The sequence below is a fragment of the Frankliniella occidentalis genome, unplaced genomic scaffold (assembly GCF_000697945.3).
Source record: "Frankliniella occidentalis isolate FOCC.00 unplaced genomic scaffold, Focc_3.1 Scaffold88, whole genome shotgun sequence".
Lineage (NCBI taxonomy): Eukaryota > Metazoa > Arthropoda > Insecta > Thysanoptera > Thripidae > Frankliniella > Frankliniella occidentalis.
The window spans coordinates 80674-88238 of record NW_026267217.1 but is presented as its reverse complement, the minus strand read 5'-3'; positions in this window follow the sequence as shown (position 1 = coordinate 88238).

Here is a 7565-nt window from a genome sequence, read left to right as displayed (position 1 = left end):
CGCCGCCGCCGCCCCCGCGATCGAGTCCCATTACGTGCCTTGTTATGGGCGGCACATGGCACATGACATGGTCAGGGCCGGCCGGCCGGACGCCTCACGAGGATGAAAAATTCATGAGAACGCGAGGCGGGTATTTGGGTCAGGAATGGGCCGGGCGGGGCGTGGGCCGGGGTGCTAATCATTCTCATCCCCGACACGAGCGTCCACATGTGTCGCCCTCTTACTCTCTCTCTCTCTTTCTCACTCTTCCTTGGCCCGACAGAGTAATTGGCTCCGCCGATTGAAAAATGCAGAAAACGAGGTGCGAAACGAAGGGTCGGGAGGAGAAAGAAACGAGTAGGTGATTTCCGGGGTAATTTTATTATGGGGTAGGTACTTTTGTCACATTGATGCTTGGGATACTTACACACGATAGCTTCAGCTTCATCGAGGCAAAGACAGAGCGGGATCAGGCGTGGTCGGGGTGTGCCTGCGGGAGCACGGCACGAGAGTGAAGGGCAGTGAAAAGCCCCCCTTCGGCCAAACGCCCTCGCAAACCGACCGCCGAGGCCCACAAAAACCGAATGCCGCCCCCGCCGCCGCCACCACAAATATCAAGTTTCCGCCAAAGTTGACGAAAGGAATGAACCATATAAGGCCCCTCCGCGGGGCCCAAGCGCGGCGACGTCGGACCGACGTCAGGTTAGCACAGGCGGCGTTCAAGACGTCCCTTACGGAAGGGCTTAACACTCAATCTCAACGGGGAGAACGTAAACGTAGAAGTCATAAACGCGGGGCGTGGAAAACCGGGGGCCCCGGGGGGATGAGGAGGGGAGGGTGGTGGGGTGAAAGGGGGTCTCTCTCGGACTGCAGCCGCACTAAGGAGGCATTGGCTTGGCGCCGCCGTTTGAACGTAGTTTGGCCGACTGTAACTTTCCATTATGGCACCGTCAAGGTTCTCTCTCACTGTGGCGCTTGGCTCTGTTACGGCACTTAGGTTAGGTTACGGTTATGATCTGTATTGTCCTGTATGGCTCTATTGTGTGCGTGTGTGTGTGTGTGTGTGCGCGCGCGCGCGCGCGCGCGTGTGTGTGTCTCCTGCACCGTGGTCTCCTCGCTGATCTTCTCCCTTCTTTCTATCCCTCCGAGACAGACAGATATTGTAACGCCTCATGGAATAGGCGTCAGTGAAGTTCGACCGATATGCGGCGAAATAGGAATCGTGTGACAACTTGTTTCGTGTGTGTAGTGTAACTTGGAGTCATCAAAGTGAGCTGTCAATTTAAATAAAATACATAAATTGAACAATTTAAGTTTAAAATGACACTTTAGATGGCACATATCCGAATGCTCATTATTTCGTCCTATAGAGTGCCAAAACACATTTTTTCGCGTAGTTTTTCTTCTAGCTGCACGCAAAAGCAACTAACTCCCATAGTCTACCTCGCTGCCGGCAGGGGGCTGGACGCTGCTGCGAGGCCGGCCGTCATTGGCCAGGGGCTTAACCGTTGTCCGCGCACACTCCGGACGGGCACGATAGTACGCTAGGCGCAGTAAAATGCAATTTGGCTTAGAGATAATCCGTGGCGATAGTGACGAGGTAGCGGGCGAGGCTGATTGTTTCAATGGAGTCGTCATGCGTATTGTCTGTATCGCGAGCCGAGTAGAGTGGAGCAGTAGGCCCTCCCCAGAGCAATAAAAGCCTCACCTCCAACCATCATCTGCCTTTCCTTTCTCCGACTCCCTCCGCGATTGACCTTCCTTTGCCATTCATCACCTTTTGCGAGTCCTGTCTCTTGGTCTTGCTGCCCGCTGGTCCATCTCCTCGCGAACCGGACCCGCCTGCCTAGGTGGGCCACCGGCTCAGCAGCAGTGCCACCGCGCTGCCTAACTACCAGGCGCTTGGGTGCTCCTTTCTTCTCTCTCGGTCTCTCGTCATCTCTCATTCTCTCACTATCTCCCTCCCTCCCTCTCTCTCTCTCTCTCTCTCTCTCTTTTGGCTTTTAGCACGAGAGAAAAGAGCAGTCATCATTTCATTGGACGACCGGACTCGACGGGGACCAGGGAAGGGCCCTCTCTCCCCACCACCACTGCTCGCTCTCTCTCTCTCAAACACACACACACACACACACACAAGCGTGTGCAATGTTCAGTGCAGTGTCATGCCCTGTCAGCCGCGAGGGATGGTGGCCGGTGCATCCACTCACACTCACTCACACGCACGCACACATCCACACGCACGCAATGGCATATATGACAAGCGTGTGCTCATCGGTGCATTTTGTTCGTCCTCACGTTTCGGGGGAGAGAGAGAGGGGGGGAGGGAGGGGAGGGGTTCGGCCGTGTGGGGTTGGTGTGTGGTGGTAGGCCTGCAACATCAGCGCGTGTGAGCTGCAAGAAAGGGGACGTCCACACGCACTCGTTCGACTCACACATGCACGCTCGCCAAATAGTCTCCTTCACTTGAGCGATACACATATCCCTTTGCGGTCGGCCATGACTGACTGTATCGGCGACTTTTGCCTTCACGGTCAGTAGGCGCGGCGGGAGGGGTCCGGCGGGGAGGGTCGCGGACGGCGGCGTCCTCCGTCCTCTCCTCCCTGATCCCCAAGATGAATGTCTGAGTCGCGTCACGCTCTGTCCACGCGCGCAGGCCCGACATTAGCGGGCCATAGGGGAGCCTCGCGGAATAGTCGTGGGGTATACTTGCGCCTGCTTTGGGTATACCTTCCTCACCAGATAAGGTGCACGTCTTTGGTCTCTGTGTTGGCCTTTCTTCCTGAGAATGGGACTGCACCTGAAATAGTTCTTCAGTATGCAAAAAAATAGTTTGGGGCCTACATTAAGGATAAGAGAAAATTTTACCTTAGTTCTGAAAAGTCCTTAGCACTAGGAAACAATTGCCAAGATAATTTTTTGGGGGTGATTTAGGTGAAAATTTTCTTAGCCTTGACTTTGGTCAAAATTTTCATGAAGATATTTACAGAAATTTCTGGTTGGGGAGGTGAGAGGAGCCAAATAGTCCAATCTGACTCCCGTAAGTAAATCTGCGCGTATAGTACTTTCTGCACGGCCCCTTTGGAGGGGGTTGGGACGCGACCGGAAGCACCGGAAGCACCGGCTGCAGCTTCCGCCGTGTTTTACAATCCGCGCGTGCGCACCGTATGGCGGGGGTGATGAGTGATGTGTGAAGATGACCGCGCGCAAGTCAACCATTATTATTGCGGCCCGCCCGAGCTGTCAACCAGCGGCGGCAAACTTCAACTGGGCATTACGTCAACTGCTTGTTCATATGCCGTGGCGGTAGATTTCCATGGAGACGACGCCACGCGTGGGTAATAAAAACTTTTGCCTGCTCCACCTTTTTAAATTTTAATCGGCGATCTCTTACGATTAATTCAACAGAATGAAACTAAATTTTATAAGTATTTCCCCCAATAATTATTAATTGAAAATTTGGTGAGGACACGAAGCGGGCTCCGGTTTATTTCAAGTGCGAGGCATTTTGTAGCGCAATACGGTAGAGGCCAGAGTGCCACGTGTACGTCGAGAACGGTCGCGATGGGGTCCAAGTGCGGTGCCGCGGCGGCGTCGTTTCGAACTTGATGGCCGCCTTGGCCTCAGACTGGGCCATCAGGACGGCCAGGGCGCGGGCCGCGCCAGTTCACCAGGACGCCACCCAGGGGGCGCCACCGCCGCCCACTGCATATCCGCGCTCCCCGACTTGAAATGCGCGCAAGGGGTAGCAACATCTCCAACAACCCGCGCTGGAGAGCGAGAGGGAGACGAAAGAGATAAAGAGGCCGAATAAGCGTTTAAGCGGGAGTGCGAGCCGAATCAGAGAGAAAACGCGGTAGACGCAGGAGGAAAAAAAAAGGTATATACAAAAACAAAAGAGGGGAAGAAGAAGAAGAAGAAGACGAAGAAGCGGGTTGGCGCGGTCCACTGCGTTGCTCCGCGGGGGGGCACCCTTAGGTGCACGGCCATAAGAAGAGTAGTGGCGACCACTTGGCAAGGAAGAAAAAAATGTTTATTATTCTATTTATTAATTATTGTCGGAGCCATTAGACCATCAGGGGCAGGGGTAGCTTTGAGGAGGGGGAGGGCCAACGGGACGGCTCTGACGGGCTGGTCGTCCATAACTTGGGCCGCGCCGCGCCGGGCGGGCACGCGACCAGAGGGTGCCGCCCTGGCCTCCTCCCCCCAGGTCCTCACCTTCTTGTCAACCCCCTTCCCCTCCCGGGGGCGGCCAAGCGTGAGGACGCTACCCGGCCGGCGCCCCGCCCCGCCCCGCCCACCCACGGCGCGCCGGCGGAAGGCGCTGTCAGAACGGCAGAAGATGCGCGCAACCCCCTCAAGAAGCACGGGGTCCTCCTACAGGGGAGAGGAGGAAAGAAGAAGGGGGGAAAAAAATAAAGGGGGAAATTAATTTACCGAATGTATGAGGCAGAATGTTTGCCTGCAATATATATGTATGCGACGGTTAGCGTGACACGCGCGGAAGAGAAAACAAAAGCAACATCGAGATGGGTGGAAAATACCAGAACCAGGTTCACATCAAATCCACAAAAAGGGGAAGGAAATTACAAATATAAAAATAAAATGGACAAAAATAATGGGCACGCTACTCTCACCGGACTCGAACCTGCGAGGTCTGCTGGAGGCTCCTGGAGGTCCTGGAGGTCCTGGAGCACAATGCAGGCCCAATCAGCCAGCGCCATAACTCATGTCAAACTTGTGGACCCTCCCCCTCCTAATCTCGGCTTATTCACCTTCGGGACGGACTCCTCATCGCACTTCGCGCGTCCGTCCGTCCGTCCGTCCGTCCGTCCGTCCGTCCGCCGGCTGGTGACGCGGCCTGCAGACGACACCCGCGCGCGTCCCCACCACGCCACGCCGCGCCAAGCCACGCTCTGGCGATTTTAATTCCAACCAAAGCTGCCGTAATCCGACGCGTCTTCATTTGCATCGCTCTTTTGTCCGCGATTGAACGTGGGAACGATCCAGTACGGGCCGACGGGGAGGTGGGCGTCGACGAGCAGGTCGACGACGCAGAGGTGGGCGTAGACAGCGTCGATGGGGGGGAGGGGCGGGAGGCGTCGTCAACGTCGCCGACGAGGAAGAGAACGTCAAGAAGGTCGCCAAGAAGCAGCCCTAATAAAACTCAATGACGCCGGTGTCGAAAAAGAAACCGGCGTCCAAGGGCGTGGACGTCGAAGAGATGGGCGTCAAAGTGGAGACTTACTTCGCAGAGGAGGTCGGCGTCCACGAGAAGGAGGGCGTGACGACGAGGGTGTTCGCGAAGGTGTTAGGTGACTTCGGCCTGCGGTTAGACTGAGAGCTACTTGTGGAATGCGTCGCCCCTCCCCCTCACTCGCGGTGTCGCCGTAGTGGAGGTGCTCGGGCGGCAGGGCGGCGGACAGCGACCGGGGCAGGAAGGTGGTGGTGGTGGTCACGGGCGGGGAGGGGGTTTGGCTCTAAAGGTTCTGATCCGATTTGTGATTTATCACCGCGCACACGTTGCTATGTGTCCGGGACTGTACGTGCGGGGGGTGGAAGTGTGCGTGTGTGTGAGTGAGAAAAGCGCACAGGCGTTTGTTCAGACCCCATGGCGCTGAATAAATGATCCTGTCAATAAAGGACAGTGTGAGCCTTTTAGCCACACGGCCCAGCCCAGCAGTAGTCCCCGGTGGTATAGCGCACCTAGCGAGCGCGGGAGAGGGAGAGAGGGGGAAAAAGGGGGAAGAGAGGGGGAGGCGAAGGGAGAGGAAGAAAGGGAGGTATAGAGATAAAGCAAGGAACGCGAAAAGTTTCCTAGTCGACTTTGTGCTGCTCGAGGTGTAGCAGACACAGACGCGCAGATCAATCGCCCGTCTGCCTCGGCCTCGGCGCTCGCAGCTTTGCTAATTGAACGGGGCTTCATCTCTCTCTCTCTCTCTCTCTCTCTCTCTCTCTCTCTCTCTCTCTCTCTCTCTGAAGAAGAAGGAACACTCAGTCTTCCGTGAAACGTAATGAAAGGGTTGTGCACTTGCAGGCAGGGCCGGCCGAGGGGGCGGGGTGGGGCGGGGCTGACGGGCCGCAGGAAGAACAGCTGACTGCTTGACATTTACTCGTTATGACTCACCTCCGGAGGGCCATCCCCTCCAGGGCCATCCCCTCCAGGGTCAACCCCTTCGGGGTCAGCAGCGCGGTCGCCAACCGCGCCGCCCTCTCCTTCAGTTTTTCTTTTTCCTCCGCGCTCAGCCGCGCCGTGCTTCGTTCCATTTTCATCTTTCCTTTCTCCTCATCTTTCAATCTCTTCCTCATCTTTCCCCTTTCCTCCTCCCCCGCGCGCCCTTTAGACCCCCCCTCCTCCACGGCAAATCTTTATTGATGACCTGAAAGGGTAAAGCGGGCAGCAATGAAAGTTTGGCGGCGTGGCAGCAGTTGGACGAGGCAGGGAGCGTGCGAGAGGGAGAGGGAGAGGGAGAGGGGGAGAGAGAGAGAGAGAGAGAGAGAGAGAGAGAGAGAGAGAGAGAGAGAGAGACGCCATCTTGGCCGCGTCCATTTGAAACAATAACGAGTCAGGTCGAGTCAACAGAAGGCAGGTCTCCGGAGATGAAGTTAGCAAAAGCATCTCGCAAAGTAAAAGAGAGTGAATTTCCAGTTACTTTTTCTCTGTTCTCTTCAGACAATAATGCGGCTACAGGTTCTTTCTTTCTATATATCTTTCGCTCGCAATCGGTCCGTACAAGTCAATCCATCCCTCTCTTCTCTGAGGTAATAACTTAAATGATAAAGTCGTGTGTCTTCGCACCAAAAAGCCTTTCTCATCAGTTGAAAGATAACCTCGCAGCTCTGACCTGGCCGGCCGGCCCGCTGGTGGAGCTCAGCACTGATTACAATCGATATTCGTCATCTCCCTCGCACTTCAACCCTTCCCCGTCCGCCCGGCGCGGGCTGAGCCGTGGAGGGGCGGGGCGAGGCACCCAGATCTCCTGCTCCACTCCTTCTCTTCGATTAAATGGCGCCCTTTACCGTTTTAATAATTATTCTAATAAGTCTGCCTGGTACCCCGCCCCCTCCCTCGCTACTCCCCCTCCTGGCGCAAGCTCTCTCCCCCTATCCATCCATCTCTCGCTCTCTCTCTCTCTCTCTCTCTCTTTTTCTCTCCACTGAAGTGGATTACAGCAGCATCGTGGGTATGATCCTTCATATAAACGCCCCACAGCAGGCCACCGGCTCGCACAGAAAGTAAAAGAGAAATTTAAATAATGAAAAAGGTGAAACGTCGACAGCAAACAACAACTCCAGAACCGAACCAGTAAGGCGTTTTCTCCCCGGAGGTGGCGCGCTGCTCGCTCCCCTTTCAGGAGCAGCTGATTGGCCCCTTTGAGTTCTCCAGTAGTTCTCCAGTGGCTCCAGAGCCAGGCGACGCCGCAGCTGGAGCCGCGCCTCGTATTCAAATGAAGCGGCGGGACGGGGAGGGTTGACGGGGGAGGGGGCACGTAAGGAAACACGGCATTAAATACATTTTCACGACACGGATAACCCCGACGCGGGCCCCGCCACCTGGCGCGGTTCCCGGACCGGCGGGGTGCGGTGGG